Source organism: Lissotriton helveticus, chromosome 10 (assembly GCF_964261635.1).
Source record: "Lissotriton helveticus chromosome 10, aLisHel1.1, whole genome shotgun sequence".
In the NCBI taxonomy this organism is placed as follows: Eukaryota; Metazoa; Chordata; class Amphibia; order Caudata; family Salamandridae; genus Lissotriton; species Lissotriton helveticus.
This window is the reverse complement of record NC_136071.1, coordinates 1,030,328,179-1,030,355,582: the sequence shown is the minus strand read 5'-3', so window position 1 is coordinate 1,030,355,582 and position 27,404 is coordinate 1,030,328,179.

Below are 27,404 nucleotides of genomic sequence, written 5' to 3'. Positions count from 1 at the left end.
AAAAAAAACCTAATAAACTGGTTACAAAACAAGGGAGTTCATGTCGTCCCGCCTGTAGATCAGCGCTGCTCTAAAGAAATTGCCACCCGTGCCCCAAACATGCTGATCAGCATAGTGGAGGCGTTGCCCATTTACCTGTGTGCCCCCAGAGGGTGACCCGACACCTGAGAGCCTGCAGGGGTCCCGACGCGATGCTCAGGAAGAGCGCGAAAAAGAGAAAGTGAAGACCGGACTTGAGACTGCCTGCCGACAGCGCAAGAGGCCCAACAAAGAAACAAGCACAGGCAAGTGCAAGAAGGAAATAAGCAAGATGCAAGTGACGAAATATGACTGACCCACACACGACAAGCATTGATTGAAGGCACGACATACAAGTATTAAATAAGACTGCGTAAACACAAGAGATAGAATGAGGAAACAAGCACGCGTGACCGCAGGAAACAATCAGTGGTGAAGACTAGAGGAAACCACGACATGCATTGACAAATACAGGAGAACAAGCCCTAATGAGAGCACACGACCAGTGCAAGTAAACACGAACGAACAAGTGACGACCAAGCTGATCCCAAGAAATCAAGTCTGTGACGACCAAGCTGATCCCAAGAAATCAAGTCTGTCTACCTGAAGCCTGTGTCCTACACCATCATGCCTATGAGGAAAGACACGCATAAACCCAATCCCTGCATTGGAATACCTCCTCCAGTGGCGCAGACCAACGCTCACTGTTTAGGTCCTGAATGGTCCAAGTGGCTGGAGTCGGTGGACGAATACCTCACAACGATCGGTGAGTGGAAGGATAGCAGACGTCGACTACTACTGCTTCAGCTGGTGGGTCACGAAGGCCGACGTTTAATGAAAACATTTCTAGCAAAAGAGACAGAGACATATAGAGGACTTAAAGAGACGCTGCTCGCTTATTTCTACGCGAAGGAAGACGTGGATCATGCACGCATTGCTTTCAACGCAACACGGCAGGAACCGTCAGAACCCTTGCCAAGCTTCATTACCCGACTGCAACGTCTAGTGACATATTGTCACTTCGACACCTTCACAAATGAAGATGCAATCCGTCTGCGGGTGATTGAAGGCTGTTCAAAACCCGACACCAAGCGCAAGATCATTCAAGGGCGGTTCTCGCTAAAAGAGATCATCAGGAGAGCTGAAATTGGAGAGCGGGTCACAGCGAGGGAAGCGCCCAAAGAATTCCATCAAGAAGCAGGCAACAAAAGGAGAAGGAAGGAGACACTCCCCATGTCCGCGAGGAAAGCTCAGGAGTCAAACAAAACCCGAGAGAGGGGGAGCGAAAGCGGACTAGAAGCAAGATACCGTGAGAGACAAAGTGACAGGGAAGCAGGAATCAAAAAGAGAAGAAAGGAGACATTCCCCATGTCCGCGAGGAAAGCTCAGGAGTCAAACAAATCCCGAGAGAGGGAGAGCGAAAGCGGACTAGACGCAAGACACCATGAGAGACAAAGTGACAGGGAAGCAGGAATCAAACAGAGAAGAAAGGAGACATTCCCTATGTCCACGAGGAAAACCCAGGAGCCACACAAGACCCGAGAGAGGGAGGGCGAAAGCGGACTAAAAGCAAGACATCACGAAAGACAAAGTGACAAGGAACTAGAAGTAAGACATCACGAAAGACAAAGCGACAGGGAACCCCCTGAGTCACCAACACAAAGGACAATAGATAAGGGTGTACGAAAAACGGGGACAACCAGGAATCGTGACAACCAGTTTGACATAACGCCGAGAAGTCACTCACCACACTACTCAGGAGACATATCAAGCAGTGACACAGACCACACAGAGGAGGCCGAAGACAGTCCACTCAATGGTCTTAACGGAAATTACAAACACCGGCAAGGGGACAAGTCACGTCATATTCGGAAACCAACATACTACTCCAGTGAACCATCAAGCAGAGACACAGACTGCACAGAGGAGACCGACGACAATCGACTCAACAATTATGAAGACAGGACCAAACACCGGCGAGGGGATAAGCCACGTCATCCCCAGACGAAGAAGAGTCAAACATCTCAAGACCAAACCACGGAAGCACATACGTGGCCAGCAAGCAGCCCCGCCATAGCAATAACTCAAAAGACACTTCAAAAGATGCACCCAGAGGAACGTCCCCTCAACAGCGTTGACTCCAGGAGTGCGTCGTCGACCGACTCAGAAAGCATGTCCGGACGATCACTTAATCCAACAGAGCCCTGGTACCGACAACGGTCACGGTGTCCACCACTTGAAAATACAGTGGAAGCAAAGGCCGTTTTCCTTGTCCAAAGCAACACACCCCAGGCCAACAACCTGCAATGTCCGAACTCCTCACAAGACAACATGTCATGTCACCCCCAGGAACACCATGACGTGAAGAGCACACCGTCACCATTGAAGGGGTCAGCAAGGCTTACGCAAAAAGGACACAGAAGAAGCACAGATGCAGGTGACTGTACCCGCTGGGCGGAAAAGGACCAACCAGTCATCATACCCAGAGGGGCCAACACGTGGGGGAAGAGAGGTCATCATCATCAGTCAGAAGGAAAATGTGCATCTGTGTTGTCTGAGATGCCTGTTCAAGGACAGGAGGGCAGTGTTGTCTTTGACCGAATAAAACAACGAGACATAGAAGTGCATGCAGGCGCTCGGAAGAAAACTAAAACAATGGACACACGTGCAGGCGATCAATTGCCGCTCAAACAAGAACTACAAAAGAATACGAACAGCCGACCTCGAGCGGAGCCATTGACAGCCGCATCACAGGAAGCGATACTCCCGTCAAGGCAGCCGGAAAGACACAATGAAGTGTCTCCAACAGACTGCACTCCGCTGACACCTGAGAAACAGACCGAGTTTGAGCTTGTGATCGAGGTGGGTCTCTCAACTCAAACAGGCGGGTCACCGCCCTACCCTGTACAGCTAGTCTGAGTGACAATGCGGATCAGAACAGAAGCAGCTCTCCGCAACCTACCAACAGCACTGATCATCATCACAGTCGATCAGCGGAACGAGAGAGCCACCCCAAACGCCAAACGAGAAGGCCCCGGCGCCTGGTTGAAGAAATCTGAGGTATGAAAGACTCTGTACAAAAGGGGGAGATGTAGTGTCGTAGTGCCTGACCCTGTATTCAGACAGGACAGGCAACTAGACAGGAAACAGGAACAGGAAAGGGTTGTCTAGTCTGTAAGCCAGTTAAGTGCTGGTAGGCAATAAAGAAGCAGTGATCCAGTACAGCTCCGACTCACGTGTCGTTATTCCAGGGGTAAAGCGTGACACCAGTGAGGGAGACAGAGGAATCTGGTGCAAGAGGCTTGTACTCCGGTTAAGCTTGACAGGTTGGAGTACTTACTGAGATTCTGTTCTTTTTCCGGTTTGTACGGTATTTTTAATCCAAGGCCATACATGCAGACACAAGACTGTCCAATTGTGAAGTTAAAATTGGCTTTAAATTCGGTGTCTCCCACCTGAAATTGCCTCTGCTTCAAAAGAGTCAGTGGGAAAAATACGTTTCCTCGATTTTTTACAAAATCTCCCACTTTCCTAAACTATTACTAAACAATTATTAATGGAAACAAAAGCCGAACTGCCACGTTAAACAACAAGGAGCAGAGAGATGTACACACAATTGTATCCAAGAATAAGCTCCCATGATTTATAGAATCTCAAACCATAGTCCAATTGTTGTATTTTATCTAAGAAACGTTGAAACCCTAACATGTAGCAAACTACAGTCCCTGGAAAAAACATATTTGGACATAGAGTAAAAACAGATTACGATACTGAAGCCTCCAGAGTTCAAGTGGAGGTTAGAGCCCATCCCTCCTTCCAACACAGCAACTCTTTCTAGGAAAACGACTGGAAAAAAGTTTAACACATAAATCATAAACGGCCAACTCCGCCTGTCCAAAAGCAAAGGGATAAACAACTGCGAGGGGCACGGCACCGCCCGCCGGCTGCCATTGGCCACAACACTCAGAGCTGCCCTCTCTAAACACCCAGTAGAAACCGGGCTATGGCTTGCCTCCCCGCTTGATTGGTGAATTTTTCATGGTGAATGAGTGGACTCTGCCCTGTCGTACCATCCCAAAGTGCCGAGCCGTGGGATGCTTCCTGTAAACATCAAGTTCTGGTGGGGGAGGGGGAGCCGTGTTCTGCAGCTGTAGTGGGAGAAGGGGTCCTCTCTGGCACGCAGATGCCTTTGCAGTCTGCGTCATCCCAGGCTACGGTTGTTATTTACCAGTTATTTTAAGCGTGGCAGCCCATCTTTTAAATATCGCTGCCAGTTAGCTCTACCGTATAAGGCTTCCTAATAATCCTCAATCCAGTGATGTGGTTTGCTGATTTTCTAACCGCACACTATAATCACTGAAACGTAGTCACAATAATGTGTTCCACCAGTACAGAATATCTTTCGACTAAAATTGGACATGCGGCAATTCCAATTAAGGTGAATGTACAGTAGAATGAAAACATTTCAATCACCCTCGTTGTGCCTATGGAGGCATTTTGTTTGTTAGGATGGTGAATGCGTGAAATTAAGGTGAGGCTTCCAAAATGTGGGCGATTTAACAGGTATATGAAGGAGGTATGTTCAGTTTGCGGTCTTTTTTTTCTATCCTTATGATTGTTTGTCTTTATTGCGTTCTCGGATTTGGGCATGTGAAGATTGTAGTATATTGCTCCATTTATATATAGCGCTCACTACCCCTGTGTGGGGCGCTGAAGCCTACATTGGTAGCACGCTACACCATGTAAGGTGCATGGAAGGATGTTTCTTTGTTTTGTTCTTATGTGGGAAGTGTTTCCATGTTGTTCCTTCAGAGTGGGAGGAACACCAAGGTGCAGTTATCATGTTATGGGACACTCAGCACTTAGCAGCGCGGTGGATAATGAAGTGTGAGGCAGGTTTTCAGTATGCTGGCAGCTTTGAACAGCTCTGCAGTTCCCTTATTGGTGTTTCTTATGATATTGTCTGCTTAGCTGGTTACTGCACTGGGTTGTCAAATCTGACATTTTTTATATAGTTCTACTCCTAAGCTTGCATGGTTGGAGGGAGAGAGGGGGAGAGATCTGCTGGGATGTGTCGTGACCTGACAGTGTGGGCGACGGACAGTAGGGCGTTAGGACCCTGTGGGCAGAGTGACCAGGTCACCGGACACCGGATCCGGTGACGTCAGAGGAAAGAGTGGGGACAAGGACTAGGACATGGACGGGGACGGACGTGCGGACCAGCAGCTGCCCGAGAGGCTAACTAGCAGTAATGTGAGATGCCAATAAAGAAGCGTGCAACTAACCTGTGTCCCGTGTATGGTGTACCTCCCGGCGCACATGGAGAATACGACAACTGGCGACGAGGGAAAGTGACGAACGACGTGTGGGAAGGCTGGAGACACACAAGGAGCCCACCCTGGAAGGGTAGGAGACACGAGAAAGTCTGCCCGTTGAGCAGCGAGGCGGGAGCTCACCCCGACTGCCACCGGTGAAGATGATGCGGTAAGCGCAGAGGAGAAAAGGAATAAATTGGAAAGGCTGGCGCGAGCCATCGCGAGAATATGGAGGGTCTCGGCGGCCATATTGGAAGGAGGCGAGCTGAGCCAATGGGCAGTGAGAACAGCGGTGGCGGCCATCTTAAGTACAGGCAATGCGATTAGGACGGCGAAATTGCGAAAAAGCGGCGGCCATCTTAGATCAGGAAAGAAAGATAGACAATAATGGAGTGGCCATTTTAAGGCCAAATAACGTCGGAAAAGAAGGAAATGAGAAAGGAAAGACGACGAGAAGTAAAAATAAATAGAAAAAAGGCAGAAATAAGGAGAATAAAGGGGCATATTAAGGACAAGAAAGGACAAAGACGACCAAAGTGACATTTGAAGGGGACATTCAAGGGAAGGTCATTGGAAAAAGGAGAGCAGCCATTTCAAAGCCAGGCAAAGGGCAAAGAAGAAGAAGAACATAAGACAAGGTGAATTAAGGAGAACACGAGCAAGAAGAAAAGACAGGAAGAAAAAGAAGATAAAGAAGAAAAGGAAGATAAGCACGGAAAAGGTCTGAAAAGGGAGACAAAGGAAATGAATGTCTTGATTGAAGAATAAAGGATAAATAATAGGCAAAAGAGCAATAAGGCAAAGGAAGATGATGGTGCAATAAGAAAAGAGATTACCAGAGAATAACAAAAGGACAAATAGAGAAAGAGAAAGAAGGAAAGAATATATACACACATAAGAAAGAAGAACAAGAGAGTGGAAGAAGACAGAGAAGGCTAAATAAAAGACAGAAAAGAGACACAACAAAGAAAAGAAAACAAAAGGAAAGAAAGCAGAACAACAAAGAGAAATAAAAGGACAAAGATTGCACAAAGACAAAGAAAGAGCAAAGGAGAAGTTACAAGGCAATAAAGAAAAGAAGAAAGAGGAGTAAAATAACGAGGAAAGAAGGGACCAAAGAAACAGGAAAGAGAAAAGGAGAACATAAAAGAAAAAGAGAGAAAAAGGAGACACAAAGACAACGGAAAAAAAAGGACACAAAAAGGACAAAAGAGAGCCTAGAAAAGGCTAAAACGACAAAGGAGAGCCTAGAAAAGGCTAAAAGAAAAGGAGAATAACAGAAGAAGAAGAAGAAAAAAAGGACACAAAGGGACACAAGGGAAAAGGACAAGGAGAGCCTAGAAAAGGCTAAAAGAAAAGGAGAATAACAGAAGAAGAAGAAGAAAAAAGGACACAAAAGGGACACAAGAGAAAAGGACAAGGAGAGCCTAGAAAAGGCTAAAAGGACAAAGGAGAGCCTAGAAAAGGCTAAAAGAAAAGGAGAATAACAGAAGAAGAAGAAGAAAAAAGGACACAAAAGGGACACAAGAGAAAAGGACAAGGAGAGCCTAGAAAAGGCTAAAAGAAAAGGAGAATAACAGAAGAAGAAGAAAAAAGAACACAAAAGGGACACAAGAGAAAAGGACAAGGAGAGCCTAGAAAAGGCTAAAAGGACAAGGAGAGCCTAGAAAAGGCTAAACGAAAAGGAGAATAACAGAAGCAAAAAAAAAAAAAAAAAAGGACACAAAAGGGACACAAGAGAAAAGGACAAGGAGAGCCTAGAAAAGGCTAAAAGGACAAGGAGAGCCGAGAAAAGGCTAAAAGGACAAGGAGAGCTGGAAAAAAAAGGGGGTAAAAAAGGAGCAAAACGGAAAGACATACCGCAGGAGAAAGAGCAGCAAAAAAGAAAGGACAAAGACATGCAATGAGCAGAGCGGACAAGCGCCACCAAGGAAATAAAGGCAAGAGGCACCTCAGGGCCAGGACCAAAGGTGTTGAGACAGAAATAATATAGATGATAAGACAACAAGTTTCTCCAAAGAGTCACTGGCGGTGACGAAAGTGAAAGGATGGATGATAACGGCTGTCTACGACAAACAACGAATAACAAGAAAGAGATAGCATTTCAAGGACAAAGAAGGCGGAGAAAGAAGAAATGGCAGCGACAACTGCAGCCACATGGAAGGCAGAAGATAGAGGACAAGGAAGCGATGGAGACACTAGATTTACGAAGGGCATGCAGTAAACAACAGAGACTCATTGAAGAAATGTAGAATGACAAGTACTCTCTCTCCCTCTCTCTCTCTCTCTCTCTCTCTCTCTCTCTCTCTCTCTATCTCTCTCTCTCTTTCTCTCGTTCATTCACCTCCATCAATATAACTGTGAATGAGGACTATAGTAAATGTGTCACAAAGATTTGTTTGCAACAAGGGGGGAGGTGTCGTGACCTGACAGTGTGGGCGACGGACAGTAGGGCGTTAGGACCCTGTGGGCAGAGTGACCAGGTCACCGGACACCGGATCCGGTGACGTCGGAGGAAAGAGTGGGGACAAGGACTAGGACATGGACGGGGACGGACGTGCGGACCAGCAGCTGCCTGAGAGGCTAACTAGCAGTAATGTGAGATGCCAATAAAGAAGCGTGCAACTAACCTGTGTCCCGTGTATGGTGTACCTCCCGGCGCACATGGAGAATACGACAGGATGGGTATTGTGATTATCATCCCATATCTGAGTGTCATCAGAAATGTGAAGAATCGTCTGAGTTTATAGATATATCGGGTCCTGCAGTGGAGGGCTGTATTGAAGCCCTCCCAAATGGCCAACCGAGTTTTGCAGATCTCTTCAGTTAGTCCATGCCTTTTTATTTGGTGATGTCTGGTGATTTGACTGTAGAGTACTGGTGAAGGACAACCCTCGTAGCAGATATGTTTTATATGAATATAAGAGCTTGACATTACAGTTTGTTGCTGACAGATGCAAGTAAAGAACACGGGAAACAGATTTATCAGTTTGGTTTCCATGCTTCAAGTACCAATCATGTGTAGCAGAGCATTTTGTTAGACCACCATAATAAGCATTAGAAAAGTCAAATGTTTTCGTCTATGTGAGATCTAGTAGCTTTGTAAATGTTTTCAGCCATGTTGCATAGCACCACAGCTGCTGTACAGTATGGTTTAATGAAAGAAAAAAAAGCTATGATTCTGTCAACACTGGCTGCGTCAGAGCGTTCTTAATTTAAATTTCAGCCATGCTGCACAGCAGCCAAGCTGCTGTAGAACATGGCTAAAAAAAATGACAAACCAATAGATCTCACAGAGGCAAGACCTTTTGCCGTTGCCAATGCTTTTTTTAACAGCACTAAACATTCTGGATTGGAGATTCAATTCATCATTAGTATTGTCTAACAAGCCACAAAGGGCTGAGAGTAACTGCAGGGCCAGCTGCCAACTGTGTATGAACAATAACTGTACATGTGTGATAACATTTCAGCAGTGTCAACTCTGGTTTTCATCCTTCTAAGGTGCAAAAAAGTAATTAAGCTAATATAGTGCCTACTTTATATTGTGCTCCTTCTAAGGTGCAAAAAAGTAATTAAGCTAATATAGTGCCTTTATATTGTGCTGCAGAAGATTGTGGCATTGATAAAGTCTAATATATAAATCTGTGTAGTTTGTTTTCTGTTATACCGCCACATGGCCATTAAATGAAGTTGAGATGTAATCCTGCCTTCTACAAAGTCCCCTCTTCACAATTTAACATTTTGAACATGTATAATATGCCCTGAGGAAGGTGTCTGACTGAAGAGGATTCTCACTCCAAAAAGCACGTCGGCACAGTACTGGAGACCTGGCGAAGTTGATTAAGATTATTGGAAAATTAATGAAAAAAATAACATTTGAGGCATTAAGACGATGATCATTTGTACATGTGATAAAATACTACTATTTGATCTATGAAGGAATTGCTTTTATTCATGATTAATTTTTTGAGAATATATCATCTGTGTTTAAGCCTGACCAGGGAATATTTTTTGAGGTTTTAGTTAAGTGTGATATTTTGAATAAATGTAGAATGAATGGAAGAGAGCAGAGTGAGGTTTTCACAATTTTTGTGTTGGTGGGGTTGCTGAGGTTTGATGGATGTAATCTGTGAATTGAACGGGGTTTGATGTTTTAGTATTATATAACGAATTTGTGAAATAAAAGAAATGCAATAATAGTAAAAAAAAGTATAAATACATAAAAACCTGTGTTGCAGCATACAATTTGGGCAGGCAATACATTGTTTGATGTATTCCAAGAAATTATTGTAGGACCATGAGCAATTTAGAAATTGGATGGGCAAGGCGGAATTAATTTTGCTTGTACAGCATCATGTTTGAAATTTGAAAAGCACTGTGGTGCTGTCAATGCTGACCACATCATAGCGCTATTTTGTTTCCAACAGTCAGCCAAGCTGCACAGCAGACATGCTGCTGTTGCTCAGCATGGCTTTAAAATACTGACAAGGTTAGATGTTATAGGTATTTGGCTTTGTCAATCTTTTTTTTAGTCACGTTGTACAGCAGAATGTCTACTGTGCATCATGGTTGAACAATGCAATCGCTCTTGTCTTTAGGACCTTATATGTATTTAGTTGTGCATCATATTAGCCTGGGTGCTGAAACATCTACTGTTCTTTAACATGGAGAGAAAGTAAGCACCAAACTGCATGACACACCAGGTATGGGAACACATGGAGAGAAATATTGCATTTCAGCGGGAAATGGTATAGTCCAAAGCTGTGTTTTTAATATACAATCAGTGCCTTCCGTGGTTATTTCACTGAAAATACAAGATTTGAAAAAAATATTATTGTCTACGGGTGCTTGTGGAAGACAATTTCTATAGATTGGGATCTAGAGAATTCTAAAGTGATTCTGGTATTTTATTTACCTCTGCTGGTTATTTTTTATCAAGAAAGTTAAATAGAGGCAGCTGCCAGAAAAATAAAGACAAGAAAGTTCCTTAGCAGAAAGCATCTCTGGTATTTTACTGACCTCTGCTGGTCGTTTTCTATCAAGACTGTTAAATAGAGGCAGTTGAACAGAAAAAAGTCCCTAAGCAGAAGCAGACAAGACCTAAGGTTAATCTCCAGAGCCCACAAAGTACTTATACATATAAGTATATACTAAAGTATATGCAAGTATTTGCGAGGCAATAGGTCTTACATTTGTGGGAATTAGAGCTATTGTCGTTGTAAATGACATTACCTATGGGTTTTGTTTTCGAGTGGAGTGGATGGATGGAGTGGAATTATGTAGGTTGAATTGGAATTGTGTGGAGTGTTTTTCTGAAGTGGAATTATGTGGCATTGTGTGCAGTGGAATTATGTGGAGAGTAATTACGTGGTATTGGGTGTACGGGAATTATGTGGAGTGGGATTGTGTGTTATGGAATGTAATTATGTGAAATGGTATTTTGTGTTGTGGAGTGGTATGTAGTTTTGTTTAATTATGTGGTGTGCTGTTGAATTTTGTGGCATCATGTGGAATTGTGTGGATTGGATGTATGTGGTGTGTTGATTTATCTGGTTTGCTGTTGAATTATGTGGCAGGGAATAGAAACGTGAAGAGATAACTTGTGTGGTGTGGAAGTGTGAGACGTTGAGTGAAAATTTGCAGATTAGAATTATGTGGCAATATATGGAGCGTATTTATGTGCATTGTGTTGCCAAGTTTAAAAATGATGAAACATAATTTGTGTGCTCAATATCTGGAATTGTGCTGCGTTCTTCGGTTATGACAAGGCTGAGTTCATATGGGCTGGTGAGACTTGCTAAATTTAGGGCCTCTGCATCACACATACTCAATTCCTCAGCCGTTTTAGTGCATCTTTTCAAATTTGAATACTTAAAAAATAAGGCTGATGCTGCCTCTGTAATACAATTGCTGAAACCCAGTCAACCCTACACAAGAAGGTTAATAAAAATTGATAACCAAAAATAATGGCATTGCTTAAAAAAAAGCATTACAAGAACAGACATGCAGGGAGGATGTGATCTGCCCACTGTTGATGACGTTTCCCATGAATCGTTTTCCTTGAATGACGAATGCTTTTTTCTTCCCTAGGATAATATTCTCATTAAAACACTATAATATGTGCCCCTTGGTCACATCAAAAATCAAAAAAAGGCAGTTAAAATAAAAAAAAATGTAGCTGTATGTTAAAATCAATGATTAATTCTCCATAGCAACCTACTGCAGCACCTCAGGAAAGTGGAGGAAGGGGGTGGGCTGTATTCAGATTTGTGCTCTTCCTATTTTGCAAACTTCAAGGTTCAACGAGCGAGCAGGGACTATGCCCTAAAGAGCCAGCAGACCTTTGTCATTTAGAGCCAAAACCAGCTTTCAATCAATCTATCAATCAAACACTTGTAGAGCGCACTAATCTTCCGTGAGGGTCTCAAGGCGCTGAAGGGGGGGAGGGGTGCAGCTACTGCTCGAACAGCCAGGTTTTGAGAAGTCTCCTGAAGGTCAGCAGTTCCTGGGTGTGTTGCAACTGTGTCGGTAGGGTGTTCCATGTCTTGGCAGCAAGGTAGCAGAAGGATCTGCCACTGGTGGAGGTCCTGTGGATGCATGGGACGGTGGCCAGAGCGAGGTCTGCGGAGCAAAGCTGGTTTCGGGATGTAGAAGGTAAGATGTTTGTTGAGGTATGCTGGTCTGGCGTTGTGGAGTGCTTTGTGAGCCTGTGTGAGGAGCTTGAAGGTGATCCTCTTGTTGACTGGGAGCCAGTGCAGGTCTTTAAGGTGAACAGTGATGTGGGTGTGGCGGGGTATGTCGAGGATGAGGCGTGCGGAGGCGTTCTGTATGCGTTGGAGTCTTTTCTGGAGCTTTGGGCTGCAGCCTCCATGGACCAGCACTGTAGTTATACAATTCTCTAGCCAACTTTGTAGTTTAAACCACTGACCTGCCAATCTGCCTTAAGAAAGGAGTAAAAACTCACATTGCAACTATGCTCTTTTCAGCCGATTGGTCATACACCACCAGAGTTATTAGCAAAACAAAAACACACATGCACACTCACTCACATCCATGCATTCATACGCATGCACACATTCACCTCCATTCACAAGCACATACACAAGCACACACACCAATTCACCTCATACACTCAAAAATACACATACATTCATATATACATGCTGACACAAAATATGAAAAACAGTAAAACTTACTGGGCGGCAGTCGTGATCTTGGATGGCGTGAGGGAAGCCTTGGTGGTTCCTGATGATTACGACTGCTGCCTATAAGGTTGAAGGCGGATGCAATACTGGCTTAAAGGTCCAGCCACTCAAGCTTCTACGCTAGCTTTGAAAGGTGATCAGTGTTTGTGAGTTAAAGATACTTTCCTGCCTCTCTCCATGACAACAATTAGAGAAAAAATAATTGTGAGGTCCTTCCTGTGTTTCCAGTCATCTCTCTCCCTCCATGGTAAGAGCTGCATCACAATGCTGGCAGACACCTTTATGTGTTCCTACATGCAAATGGGCCAGAAATTGGGGCTAAGTAATCAAAAGAAGAGAAGCAACTAGTGAAGGGGACTCCTGCCTATGCTATGTACCAAGAGTATGGAAAAAACCTGTGCAGATATTTGAAACAGTGGGTGGAACTCAATGACAAAAATGGGAAGAAGTCCTTTATCCATGGAAGTACCTATGATCTAGACTGACTAAGCTATTTGAGATGACATTTAACAGGTCTTAAAAATAAAATAGATATAGAATAATGGGCAGCATTTTTCAAATGATTTAAGGAAGCAAACAAATAGAAACGGTCACAGATCCGTGAGACAAAGTAGCCCCATTAAGGATTCCAATAGCAAATTACCCATTAGGGGGCAGAGTTGGTACCTTGTATTACCTACTGTCCCACCTCTGCCCTATGTATTCCCACAAATCGCAAAATACTCAGAATGACAGGAAGAAAAGGGAGGAGACTATTTTAGATGTCCTAAATTTACCCACGTCTGCAAGCGATGCCAGAGGCACGCCAGTGGATTTGTCTAGAAATGAAGCAGAGTTGGCCTGTGCCGCAAGCAATAGGGGCACAAGGAAGCAAGGCGCAAGCAGGTGCAGCGAGACAAACAATTGACAGTGATGTGTTAGAAGACAGTGTGTGACACTTAAGACACAAAGCTGATTCCACCACTTTGCACTCTGGCTCAAGACTTTGAGTCCTCTGAATCACCTAATGGTTGGACTTCGGGCCCGTACTATTACCAGAGCTAGTTTGAGATTCACTGTAGGGCATATAACCAGGAACATGGACGGAAAGGATCATGAGGACTGGCATTCCCCACGCACTAGTGATGCAGGTGACGAGGCACCCCACTGAGACTTCCCTGATGCATTTTCCCCTTACAAGATCCCCCAAACTCAGAGCTAGAGTAGCAGTCCATGTTTCTGATCCCCAGATTATTTGACTGACATTAAGATGTGGGGGTGAGCCTTTTCAGAAGTTCACCGGCGCAGGGGTTCGCCCTTCTTTGCACACTAGTCCTTTAGACTGACAAAAAGAGATTGGCACGGAAGCTGTAATATCAAAGGAATAGTTTATTAGGACTCATGAGTGGAACTACATTGATACATAACCCTCAGGCAATGTATGAGGCAGCACATGGAGTACAGAAACCATGGGACTTATATACTGTAGTAAGTGCAGCGTAAGCATGGAGGTTCAAAAAGAGGCAGTACAAGTGTACACACAAATAGACTTTTACATATAAGGGTATATGAGAATTGCTTAGTCAACAGAGTGGGAGGAGTTACAATGTTGCTGACATCAGTTAAAATAGCCTGAGAGTTAAGTGTGTAACAGGTGCATCCTAGCAGCTAAGGCCTCTCTGAGCATGCGCAGTGCTCAGGCTCAGTGCTGAACGAGCTAACTATATTTGAAGACTTAGGCATAATAGAGAAGCAGGCAATAGTGAAGACAGGGAAGCACCTGGCAAACACATGGCTAACTAACATGGACGCCACAAACAAAATGGCTTCAGCTCATGCTAACAGTGATCTCTGCCAAGTTTTCACAAACGACCCTTTTAGCATCAGATGAAGACATCTATGATTTAGAAGGAACAAACAAAACATCTTGCATGTCAATTTGCATTAGTTGATTAACTTCTTGGTCTAATACATATTGGGCGTTTACATTCTTAACATTGCGTTTGGTAGGTATACAAGCAGTGATACAGAGGGAACAAAGCATTGGACCACATTGTAGACATAAACAACATAACAGTAGGATCGCAAAGAAGATACAAAGAATCGTCAATAGTTTCCAGCCCCAGGTAACCAATAGTGTCCATAGACAACTGATTAAAGTCCATGTTCCAGTATTAGGGTGAATCTCATCAGCCATTTTATGCAGTTAAGAGATTGCATCGAAAACAGAAGGGGCGTGATCAGGGATATAAACACAACAACTGCTCCCGATGATGCGACATGCACCACCACAATCAGCCAACACGACGTTGAGGACCATTCTATTTTGGAGCGCTACAATCCTCGCAATTTGCAGTTCTTCTGTGATTTTTCGAAGTGCCCTAGCTGTCTGGTTGGTCACAGCCTCTACCACACGTGTCAAGAGCCTGATTTTCCGACTTTTTAAGGCAGCACCAACAAAGAAGAACAATCCCAAATGAAAGTCAACATATTCCTGTAGTGTAGTGTCGGTCTGATCCACCTCATCATGATTTATTGTCCTCTTATATCGGTTCTTGGAAATGTCATTATACAGTTTATAGTCTTTATGGTAGGATGCAGAAGCTAAAAACACAGGTGGCAACAAGAAGGACACATAGCAAGTTCCTGATCAACCAATGGGTAGATGGTAGTAACCTTTATTTCCGCAGATGAAGTAAGTATTATGTGAGGACATAAAACTACTGTTGTTAATCCCAGTAATGTTCAGGATCAGGGTAGAGTCCCTCTTCCCCACAGGAATTCTTCCAACACTGTTCACACACAAGTCTGCTCGGGAGCTAGTAACAGCTATAACAGGAGGTCCATTTTCCTTGGTTGTTTTAGTGTTTGGGAAAACATAGCCCATGGAGGAGTTTCCTCGGCGATACTCCTCCATTTCCCATACCGTTCCTTTTGCCTGTTGATCTCTTTCCTCATATGGGTAACACACCTCATTTAGCTGAAAATTCATTTTCCCTACATCAGCATAGGTGATATTAGCAACTTCAGAAGCCCACAGCAATGCAAACTAAGCCTTACAAGAGCCATTGTGTGAGAACGGAAGAGGAATAAAGGTGTTCCTCCCCTTTTTGATGAGCTGGCATCATTCCACACACCCAACAGTTGGTGATGTTCATAGCATTATGGGTGTGATGCAACATCTGAATGAACGTATTATTGAGGTAGGACATTCCGTGCTGCTGCTCATGATAAGAAAGGGAGAAATAATGATGCTCAATGGGGACTGGAGTAGTGGTAGTCAGTGTTTGTCGAGCAGGAGCCACTTTCTCTACAACCCAAGTGATCGTAGCACTGATGATAACAATAGAAGTGAGCCCAACAATAAACATGGCCTTTCTGTCACAAACTTTTGTAGCAGTCGATTTCTTCTCCATTGGCATGTTTATCTAGACATTGAAATAACAAAGCAGATGGAGCTCTAAAGTCCTGGGCAGCCGTTGGTTTCGTCACTGAGAGTTTAGATGGGTGTCACTAAGAAAAAGTCCCCCCCACCTTGGCTGGGCCTTTCACTAACCCAGGACGGTTGCTCAACCAGTCTTTTTCAACAGTACAGTTTCTCTCCGGGGTCGCAACTGATATTGAAATGCCCCAGGGATCGTGTGGTCCGGGAAGACTTCCTCAGGTTCTTCGGGTGAAATGTCTTGGCCTCTCTCTGTGTCCAGGATGTCTCGATAATCAGTGAGTGCAGCAGGCTCCACCAGGGCAGATGGCACTTTCTTGCAGTGCGTGGAGTGGATCCAGTTCTTCCGATTGGTCACTCGGACTGCAGTTCTGGTCACCAGGAGCACTTGCTCTGGGCCACGCCACCTCGGTTCCAGGTTATTCGACCTCTGGAAGACTTTCACCATAACTTGGTTGCCGGGTCGTAGATCATGGCCATCACCTTGCGACCTGTCAGGAAGAGCTTCTCGAACCTGTTGGTGAATAGAAAGCATGCTGTCAGTCAACTGTGACAGGTAGTCACTCATCAAGACACAAGGTACATCACATATAGGGCATGGCTTAGGAATACCCCAAATGTTCATGAGCTTTCCAAATACCACCTCATACGGTGTGAGGCCAGATCGTGTGTGTGGCACCGACCTAATGAACAGCAGGGCAAGGAGTAGAGTATCAGGCCATTTCAGAGATGTAGAAGCCTGGATTTTAACCAACGTAAGCTTGAGAGTAGAATTGTATCATTCTACTAGCCCTGCTGTTTGTGGGCGAAAAGCAGCATGGAACTTCTGCTTAATTCCCAATCCTTTTAGGACATACTCAACAACTTGCCCAATAAAATGAGGTTCGTTGTCACTCCACAGGACTCGACAAACGCCGAATCAAGGGAAGAACTCCTTTAGAAGTACCTTTGCTGTAATAAGAGCTGTATTATCTTTTGTAGCATATTTCTCAAGCCATTTACTAAAGGCATATACCACTACTAGAACACACTTCAGGTTATTACAGCGTTCTAGCTGGATGTAATCCATTTGCAGAACCTCAAAAGGTGCAGTTGGTGTGCCAAATCCTCCTGTTGGAGTTTGTATTCCCTTTCCAGGATTATACTGGGGACAAATCAGACAAGTCTGAACTATCTTTTTAGCTGTGCTTGCAATTTCAGGATGATCCCACACTTGTTTAAGCAACTTCGCTATTGATGATGCTCCAACAAGTGCCGGCCCATGTGCCATGTGAATCAAAGGGGTAAATAGGCGGTGGGCAATCTCTATTTGGTCATGTCTTTATTTCTCCAACAGCCCTCATCATCCAGGGTTCCCTCCTTAGACCACTGGTCTAATTCTTCAGCAGAGGCAGATCGCTGCATGGCAGGCACTTCTTGCCTGGCATCATGTCAACGTTCAGCCTGTGACTTCACCACATACATAGTTGTAGTGCTTCGCTGCATTGCAGTCTCACGGGCTGTGTGATCTGCAAAGGCATTGCCCTGTCCTATTTTATCAGTCATTTTCTTGTGTGCACTGCATTTAACAATCTCTATATTCTTAGGATATGTCAGGGCAGTAAGGAGATTATGCACTAATTCTCCATGCACTATTTGTGTCCCATGTGATGTAAGAAAGCCTCTTTCCTTCCAGAGTAGCCCAAAATTGTGAGCCACTCCAAAGGCATATCGGCTATCGGTGTAGATGTTAACAGACAAGTCAGTGCTAAGCTCACACTCAGCTGCCTGAGCTGACTTCTTTGGAATGTGAGCTGTCTCAACTACCACCTGAAGTGTTGTGATTGCATAGGCAGCTGATGTGACAAGACTATCCCCTCACTCTGATGTATGGACACAGCTGCCGCTGCCACAGAGCGAAACAGCCAGGCAACGCACGAGCGACTGGATCGAGGACAGATGAAAAATATGCACAAGGACACTGTGTATTACCGTGTGTCTGGGTTAAAACCGAGAGCGCACAACCGTCCCTCACGTGTACATAGAGTGTGAAGGCCTTAGTGTAGTCTGGAGTGCCTAACACTGGTGCAGAACATAGAGATTGACGTAACTGTTGGAAAGAATTCTGGCATTCAGTAGTCCATGGGAGGGGCATTGGAGTGTCTTTAGACAACAGGGCCAACAAAGGTTTAACAATATGTAAAAAGCTAGGGACCCACTGCCTACAAAAAGAAGTAAGGCCATTCAGTGCATGAACATCCTTCTGAGTACGGGGCACAGGTATGTCTAAAATAGCTTGAATGCGGTCTGGTGTAAGTGCATGTCCATCCTTAGACAGGAGGTGACCTAAATAGGTAACCTGCTGCCTACAATATTGCAATTTCTTCCGGGAAACCTTGTGATGGTGAGATGCAAGAAAGGAAAGCAATGACAGTGTTCCTTCTTCACACTGTTCAGAGGTATCTGCAGCCAACAAGATATCATCGACATATTGAATGAGAGCCACCCCTTTTGGCACAGGGAAAGAATCAACCTGTCTTTTCAATGCTTGGCCGTAAATACTAGGACTCTCTGTATACCCCTGTGGAGCTCTACAGAATCTGAAGGATCGAATATTCAAAGTGAAGCCGAACAAATAACGGCTATCAGGATGAATAGGTATCAAGAAGAAAGCGCTCTTCGAATCGATCACAATAAACGTGGTTGCAGTCGTTGGAACCATAGTTAGAAGTGTTGTGATGTCAGATACTACTGGATATTGGGGCACTACGTTCTTATTAACCTCTCGCAAGTCAATGATAAACCTGTATATTTTAGTATCAGTATCTTTCTTCAAAATATTACGGATAGGACTATTACAGACATTGTAAGAGACTTCTTCCACAACTCCTACTGTAATCGGATCTTGGACAATATGTATTAGTGTCTCTTCACCTTCTCAAGATATTTTATATTGAGGGAGTCGAGGTAATTAAGCGCCCTCCTTCACTTGAATGTGAACTGGTGGGATAACCGTTAGCCCCACTTCGGTATCTGATGTGGCCCACAAAGTACTAGGTAGGGATGCCAAAGCAATATCTTCTTTAATGAGATAAGACTTCTCAGCCATAGGATAGTTGTCATTTAGAATAACACGCACACCTTCTGGGGAACAACGTATCATAGCATGAAAATGTTTGAGCATATTGAGACCCACAATATTATCCGGTGTGTTATAGGAAAGCAAGAATGGACATGCAGCAGTGAATTTATCAACATGAAATGCAAGTGGTTGTGACAATGGGCTAACGGAAGGTATCCCATCAAATCCTATCGATGTTATCGTTAAGCCAGACTGGGGAGCCCTAGGAACCAATTGTTTAGACAGAGCGCTACGTGTAGCTCCTGTATCAACCAGAAACCGATCAATAGCACCCAAGACATTTGCATCTACATAGGGGCCCTTCTGATCTACTGGGACTTCAACTGGTTCCTTACCCCATCCTAGACATTCCTATGGATAATTAGAATCCTTCAAATCATCGGTTGAATAATCAGACATTTGATATTGAATTCGCATGTCAAAAGTATTAGAAGAATTTTGAGTATGCTCTACTGCCTTAAACCTAGTGCGATTATCCATACCTCCCCTATTTCCTATGTTCCATGGGCAGCTTCTCATTTGCCCTCTACAACGCTGATACTGCTGACCTCGCAAAAGTGGGCACTCAAAACGCCAATGTCCAATCTCCTTACAATAAGCACACTGATCGGAAGACAAAGTAGCTCGGGGTGAAAGAGGGTACGCCAGGATGAAACATCGCACGCCCGCCTCTACCACCACCTCTATGAGATGGACCATACACCTGAGCTAGCATAACTTTTGTTTTTAAATCCTTAGCCTTTTAATCCTCTTTGCCTTTTTCTTCCAATTCCTGTCGTTCATAATACTGGGCCATAGTCAAAAGGGAAACTGGGGAATACGTAGTCCAGGAACTCTCGCTGGCCTTTAGGCGACTAGCTATTCCTGTCAACATGTTCGTGACAAACTTGTCAACGAACAGATGGTTGCCCGTGTCATCTGTCAATGACTGGCCGCTAAAGTCATAGAATGTCTCCTCAAAACGTCTAAAGAAATCAGAAACTGACTCATTCGCTTTCTGCTTACAAGACGCTAACATAGTCCAATCTATCTTTTTAGGAGGTATGAGGGTTTTCAATTTAGTTATTATAGCCTTTGGACAATCTAAGGTCTTGCTGCGGTTTCTGTGCAGGTTCCCTTTCTACATCTTTTCTCTCTATTTCTGCCCAAACATCTTGAAAATCTGTACGATCATCTACTTTCCAAATCAATCTCCACATATCAGGGGGTAAGATAAGGCCAAAAACATGTCAATATCAGGCAAAGTCATAATGCAAGAACTAATAGCTCCTTCAACTTCTTCATAAAAAGCACCCAGATTTTTTCGCGGGTCAGGTAAAGCAGCTTTAAGCACCATAACATCCGCTCTACTCCAAGGAGTATCAACTCAATTGTAAACAAAATATCCCTTTGCATCAGCTGAGTCTTTACTGTCACTTGTACCCGCACCCCTAGGAGGGACATACAAAGGTGCAGCGTCATGCATTGGTTTCCCATGAACTACAATACCCTTATCTGTCCCTGGAAATTCCCCCTGCGGAAAGGGGGTCCGATCTGTTTGGTCAGCTGCAGCAGCTGCCTTTTTCTCCTCTCGCAAATGGAATGCATCAGTTCGCAGTTTAACCACGCATCTGATTAAATAGGCCACGTTTTACATCAGTAGGCTCTAATCCGTCAGAATGTTTCCTAAAACTCCCAATTACTTCTCCAGTAAATGACTCTGTGAAATATAACTGCTCTGACTCTGGCCATTGCTGAACCTCTGCTATAATGTCTGGAGCAGAGGTGGTACAGCAAGCTGCTTTACGAGCAGCAGATCTAAGTGCGGCCGCATGGTCAGCGGGCAAAATTGAACGAGTGTGTCGTGTAGCGTCCACTTCTGTCCCTTTCTGACCTGAGGGAGATTGATCGTCATCAGAGTCATCCTCAGGGGCAGAGGGAAAAGTATATGGAGGCGGCGATCGATCTAACAAAATTGAATCATCCTGTGGTTTATTAAAAGACAAAAAGGATAGAGAGGGTGCCTGATGGGTATCGGCCATTAATCTGTAGACGACCCTCCCTATCCTCTGTCTCTTTTAATTCCTTCATTTCTTTATTTTTCATTTCTAGCGCTTTTGCATAAATATCTCTGCGCTTTTCTTTTTCTGCTAGTGCTTGTTCTCTCTTCACTCTCTCATGCGCTTCTTCCTCCCACATTCGTACACAGTCAAACATTACTTGTCTACTTTTGCTTTTAAACACACACTGTTACACATACTGAATTTTTCTAATATCAAATGACCCATGCATTGACCATCGTAAATCAGGATCCTTCCTAGTATATTTATTCCATAGTGCACTATACATTATGGAAGAAATACAGTTTTTAATGTACATATCCCTCAGGGGGAGCCGGCTGACTTCGTTCTAAATCCATATTGGTACCTCCAAGAAAGCAACACATTCTTCGGAGCGTGCTTGAAACAAGCATGCCAAAAATATTATAGTATATATAATATTGTAACAAAGTAGTACCGATAAAGGAGCGGATTGCCTTTAAGTCCATGTGTATGGTCTATAAGGCCTTGGCAAAAAGTAGCCCACCAGGCATTAGATCCATCTTGACCTATTACAACCCAGGCAGGAACCTTCGCTCCTCTAATCATTTTCTTCTCCACATCCCTCGCATTCGGAAAGCAAGATGGGGTGGTAGGGCTTTTTCCATCTTGGCTCCAAAATGGTGGAACGACCTCCCATTAGAGCTCAGGTCCCTCCCCTCCCTTCAAACCTTTAGAGACGCCCTTAAAACTCGCCTCTTTGTCCAAGCGTATGAATTAAGCGCATGAGTGCCCGCTTTCTGATCTTTTTTGTTAGGCACCTTGACACCTTCGGGTTTTAGTTTGCGCGTTACAAGATGCACAATAATAATAATAATAATAATAATAATAATAATTGTACCGTTCAAGAATTCAAAAATTAGAGAAAAATCTCCACATTGCCTGCCTATATAAATTGCAATTTATATATTAACCCAAACCAAACCAGAATCTTGGTGAAGCAAATAAAAAAGTGTAGCATCTAACGACCTTACCAAACAAAAGTCTCCAGCCTCCAAATGCCAAGCTCTGAATCGACCAAATGCTCACTGGAAGATGAATGCCAAAGGGATCACAGTCGGAGACCGGCACCACCTGGAGGGTCAAATCGGGAAAATCAGAAAAGCACTTCGGCCTGCTAAGACAAGGGTCACCTCATGCAGTGTACATCCTTAGCGAGATTCCAAACTTCCATCGAGACTACTTCACCGGGTATCCGAGTCACCGATGAGCCCCTCGTCGCGGGCGCCAATTTGTGGGGGTGAGCCTTTTCAGAGGGTCACCGGTGGAGGGGTTCATCCTTTTTTGCGCACTAGCCCATTAGACTGACAAAAAGACATTGGCACGGAAGCTGTAATATCAACAAAATAGTTTATTAGGAATCATGAGTGGAACTACATCGATACATAACCCTCAGGCAGCACATGGAGTACAGAAAACCATGGGCCTTATATACTGTAGTAAGTGCAGTATAAGCATGGAGGTTCCAAAAAGAGGCAGTATAAGTGTACACACAAATAGACGTTTACATACAAGGGTATATAAGAATTGCTTAGTCAACAAAGTGGGAGGAGTCACAATGTTGCTGACATCAGTTAAAGTAGCCTGACAGTTAAGTGTGTAACAGGTGCATCCTAGCAGGTAAGGCCTCTCTGAGCATGCGCAGTGCTCAGGGTCAGTGCTGAAGGAGATAACTATAGATGATGACTTAGGCGTAATAGAGAAGCAGGAAACAGCGAAGACAGTGAATCACCTGGCAAACACGAGGCTAACTAAAATGGATGCCACAAACAAAATGGCTTCAGCTCATTCTAACAGTGATCTCTGCCAAGTTTCCACAAAGAGGCAGTTCTCGAATATTCGTGAAAAAAAACCTTAAAATCGATGGTGTTTGAAGTTTATAAAATAAATTAAGCAGTTATGAACCAGAAGTTTGGATTGGTGGTGCTAAATAATGTAAAACAAACAATTGGTGGAAAAGACGAGTTGGTTAGGACAGGTACCTCCAGACAGTGCTTTAAATGGGAAAAATTAGTGTAGGTACTCATTAAATTGATCTAGGGGCGTGGCTAGTGGGCGGGTTAGAGGCAGGTGAGACATGATGATACTAAGACATTTCTATTGAGTATTCATTTTGCCCGTGCATTTCTTTTGATAGTAGTTTCAAACTTCCCATATATGCAGATTAACAGCAGCATATGATGATAAAGAGTGGGGTGAATACCTGCTGGGAGCTGGCCCTAAATCATAATAGGAGGAGCTTTTAAATGAATGCAGTCAAGCCATCAGCAGTACTATTCAGGCTAATTATCAGTGTGCCTCAGAAAAAAATACATTTTGGAATAGTAGCATTAATAATGAGTACTATGCCAGTAGCAGGACATACGAAAACATGTGAGAAAAGTATCAAAATAAACATAATGTGTTAACTCATTACACAAAATAAAGACCTAACACGATATGTTAAGGTTTCCTTGTTTTGCATTATTTGAAGCTTCTCACTGTCATACTGTTCCTACTTGAATGCTTTTGGCACAATACTTCTAATACACACATAAACAAGCAGACAATGCACACACAAAAGCATTCCCCGCATTTCTTTAAAACTACCTCCTGAGAGTGTCCAGATTCTCTTCCTCTCTTATCTCGCTTTCTCGCTCTCACTCAAACATACACAGAAGCAGGTAAACACACACACACACACACACATACACACACCCACGCCGGTGCACACACACATAAACACAAGCAGACAAATACTCACCAAAAAAGTTTCACTCTGAATGGTTGCAGCACAGCAAGCACAGTGTCCCTGTCATGAATGAAACCTTGAGCAGTCCAGCCATCAGAATATTTCCTGATCAAACTTAAAGCACATACATTATTTGTGTGAAATTACCTTCGCACTTAGAAACCTTTCTGGAGCTTTTTCTTTAGAGGGCCCTTGCTGTACTTCATCAGTCCGGATTCGGTGAGGGTTCGCTGGCGTGACTTTCAGGGAGTTCCTGGATAAACTCTGGTAGTCAAACCTCCGTAGCTCTTCAGCGGGACAAGCCTGGAATCCAGACCGGGTCGCAGTTGAAGGTGGCCGACCTGGTCCTCGCCGTTGAGTCAGTCACCTTTTGGATGTTCTTTTCAAAGTGCCCCCAAACTTCACCAACTTCTCCCTGATGTTCCTGTTTGGGTCTATAGGGTCCAAAAATACATTCCAAGTGACTAAAGTACATTGTAAAGGTCGGCTTTGGCGTTATCATGCGCGGGGACCGTCTAGTTCGAATTTACTAACCCATACGGATCGCACTCGAGAACGGGGGTTTGCTTACTACATTGTGACCTATCATCGATATCTGAAACATTAGAACTTTGCAAGGTGTCTTATTAGCTGCCTACATTTTACTTGAATTTAATACCAGGACTCCCCAATGACGTGTATTGGAGGCCAGGCGCAGTTTTTATAGCGATATGGTCACGGATGTTTATAGAGTCGGACTCATTGTGGAGCATGTACTTTAGTATGGACAATATACATGGTGTCCTTACTCTATAAACAGTGCGGATTACCCTGATGATCACTTATACATTGTGGATCACTTTTATTTCGGAGACGTTTCCTTACTTATACCCATCGGGTTATTGACAACACACATAGAAACATTGTTCTAGCCTTGAGAAAGTCATTGTACTCATTTGAAACAGATGAAACACTTGTTGGCTGTGTATGATTAGTCATATATTGGAAGAACAATAAGCGGCGTGAACTGTTTCTCTCATCTTCTGGAATTTTTCTGGACATTTTGTTTTTCCGATAAAGATTTCTATAACAATTGCATATCTAACATTAGTCCTTAATGATCTATATTTTTTGTGATTGGGACTCTATAATACTATCTATGGGTGTACTGTCCTAGCTGATCTTTTTATGAATTTAATTAAGTGTGTGTTCATTTGAAGGTAAAACCATGATCACTGGTATTATATCAATATAATTTTTTAATGCACCAATGCAGACATAAGTTAGGGAAGATCAACAAGTGATATATATATATATATATATATATATATATATATATATATATATATATATATATATATATATATATATGTGTGTGTGTGTGTGTGTGTGTGTATATATATATATATATATATATACATATACATGTTTTCTTATTATAAGGTAGAAGTTATGTATATACTTTTATATTACCCTTACCACCCAATACCCTTACCTACCACTAAACCCTAAAAACTAATTTACTACCCAATACCAATACTCACCCCTAAACCCTTAAAACACCCGTACCACCCAATATCTTTACCCACCTCTAAATCCTAAAAATACACTTACCACCCGATACCTCTATATACACTAAGCCCTAAAAACACCCTTACCACCCAATACCTGTGCCCACCCCTAAACCCTAAAAATACTGTTACTACCTGATATCCTTACCTACCCCTAAACCCTATAAACACCCTTACCACCCTATACCCTTACCCAACCCTAAACCCTAAAAACACCATTATCACCAATACCCTTACCTACCCCTAAACCCTAAAACTATTCTTACCACCTAATATCCTTACCCCATAACCCTAAAAAACACCCTTACCACCCAATACACCTACTCGTCCTGAATCTTAAAAGTATGTTCATCACGCAATTTCTTTATCCAGTCCTAATCCCTAAACCAAGCTTACCACCCAATACCCTTACCCACCATTAAACCCTAAAAACACCCTTACCATCCAATACCCTTAGCCACCTCTAAATTCTTAAACTACTCCTACCACCCTATACCCCTACCCATCCCTAAAGTCTAAAATTCTTTTACCACCATATATCCCTACCCATCCTAAAGCCCATACCCAATCTTAAACCTAAAACCTTAAATGTGTGTGTAAAACCTGTTTACCACCCAATACCAATACCCACCCCTAAATCCTAAAAATACACTTACCATCCAATACCTTTACCCACCCCTAAATCGTAAAATATATTTACCACCCAACACCTCTACGCACACCAAACCCTAAAAACACCCTTACCACCCAATTCCGTTGCCTACCCCTAAACCTTAAATATACCCTTACCACCCAATACCCTTACCCACTTTTAAACTCCTAGGACACTCTTACCACCCAATACCCCTATTCACCCGAAACCCTAAAAGTACCCTTACCACCTTATATCCTTAGACACCCCTAAACCCGATTAACACACTTATCACCCAATACCCTTACCCACCCCTAAACACTAAAAACACCCTTATTACCTATGGCCTTCTCTACCATCTAAACACTAAAACTACTCTTACCAAGTAATACCCTTATAGTTAAACCCTAAAAACACCCTTAGCACCGAATACACCTACCCACCCTAAAAGTACGCTTACAACACTCCTAAACCCTAAAAACACGCTGACCATTCAATACCCTTACCCACCCTAAAACCGTAAAAATACCCTTACCACCCAATACCCTTACCCACCTCTAAACGTTTAAAATACTCTTACCACCCTATACCCCTACCCATCCCTAAAGCCTAAAATTCCTTACCACCCATATCCCTACCCACCCCAAAACCCCCTACCGAACCCTAACTGTGTGTGTATATCTAAATATATATAAATATATATATATATATTCACTGATAAAAACCAAAGCCTACAGGGACGTTATAGTTAGGCTAAGATTTCACTCTTTAAAAATTATCATCAGTTATAGTGACCTGAGCTAACTATAACTTCCACCCCCGCAATGCATTGCTAATGACCTAATATATTACATCACTCGTGACATGGTCAGTGACATCACTGATGACATCTCAATTGACATCACTGATGATATCACTGATGACATCATCCAGTGACTGTATTTTGTAAACGTTTCTGATATTAAACATATATACTAAGCTACAGCATAAGTTAAATTACTATTCTTTCTGTAGTCTGTATCAGTGTGTGAGTGGATGTCTTAGTGGATGTATGGGTGTGTGAGTAATTGTATGGATGTCTTAGTGGGTATGTGAGCAGCTGTATGAGTGAGTGAGTAGCTGTCTTGCTGCATTGGAGATTGAGTAGGTGTGGGAATGGCTGCATGGATGAGTTAATGGCTGTGTGAGTGGATGCATAGTTGTGTGAGTGGGTGTGCAAGTGGCTGTATGAGTGAGGGAGTGGGTGTGTGAGTGGCTGTATGGGTGAGTAGCTGTTTGTATGTGTATAGGTAAGTAATTGGGTGTTGGAGAGTGAATGTGAGAGGCTATGAGGG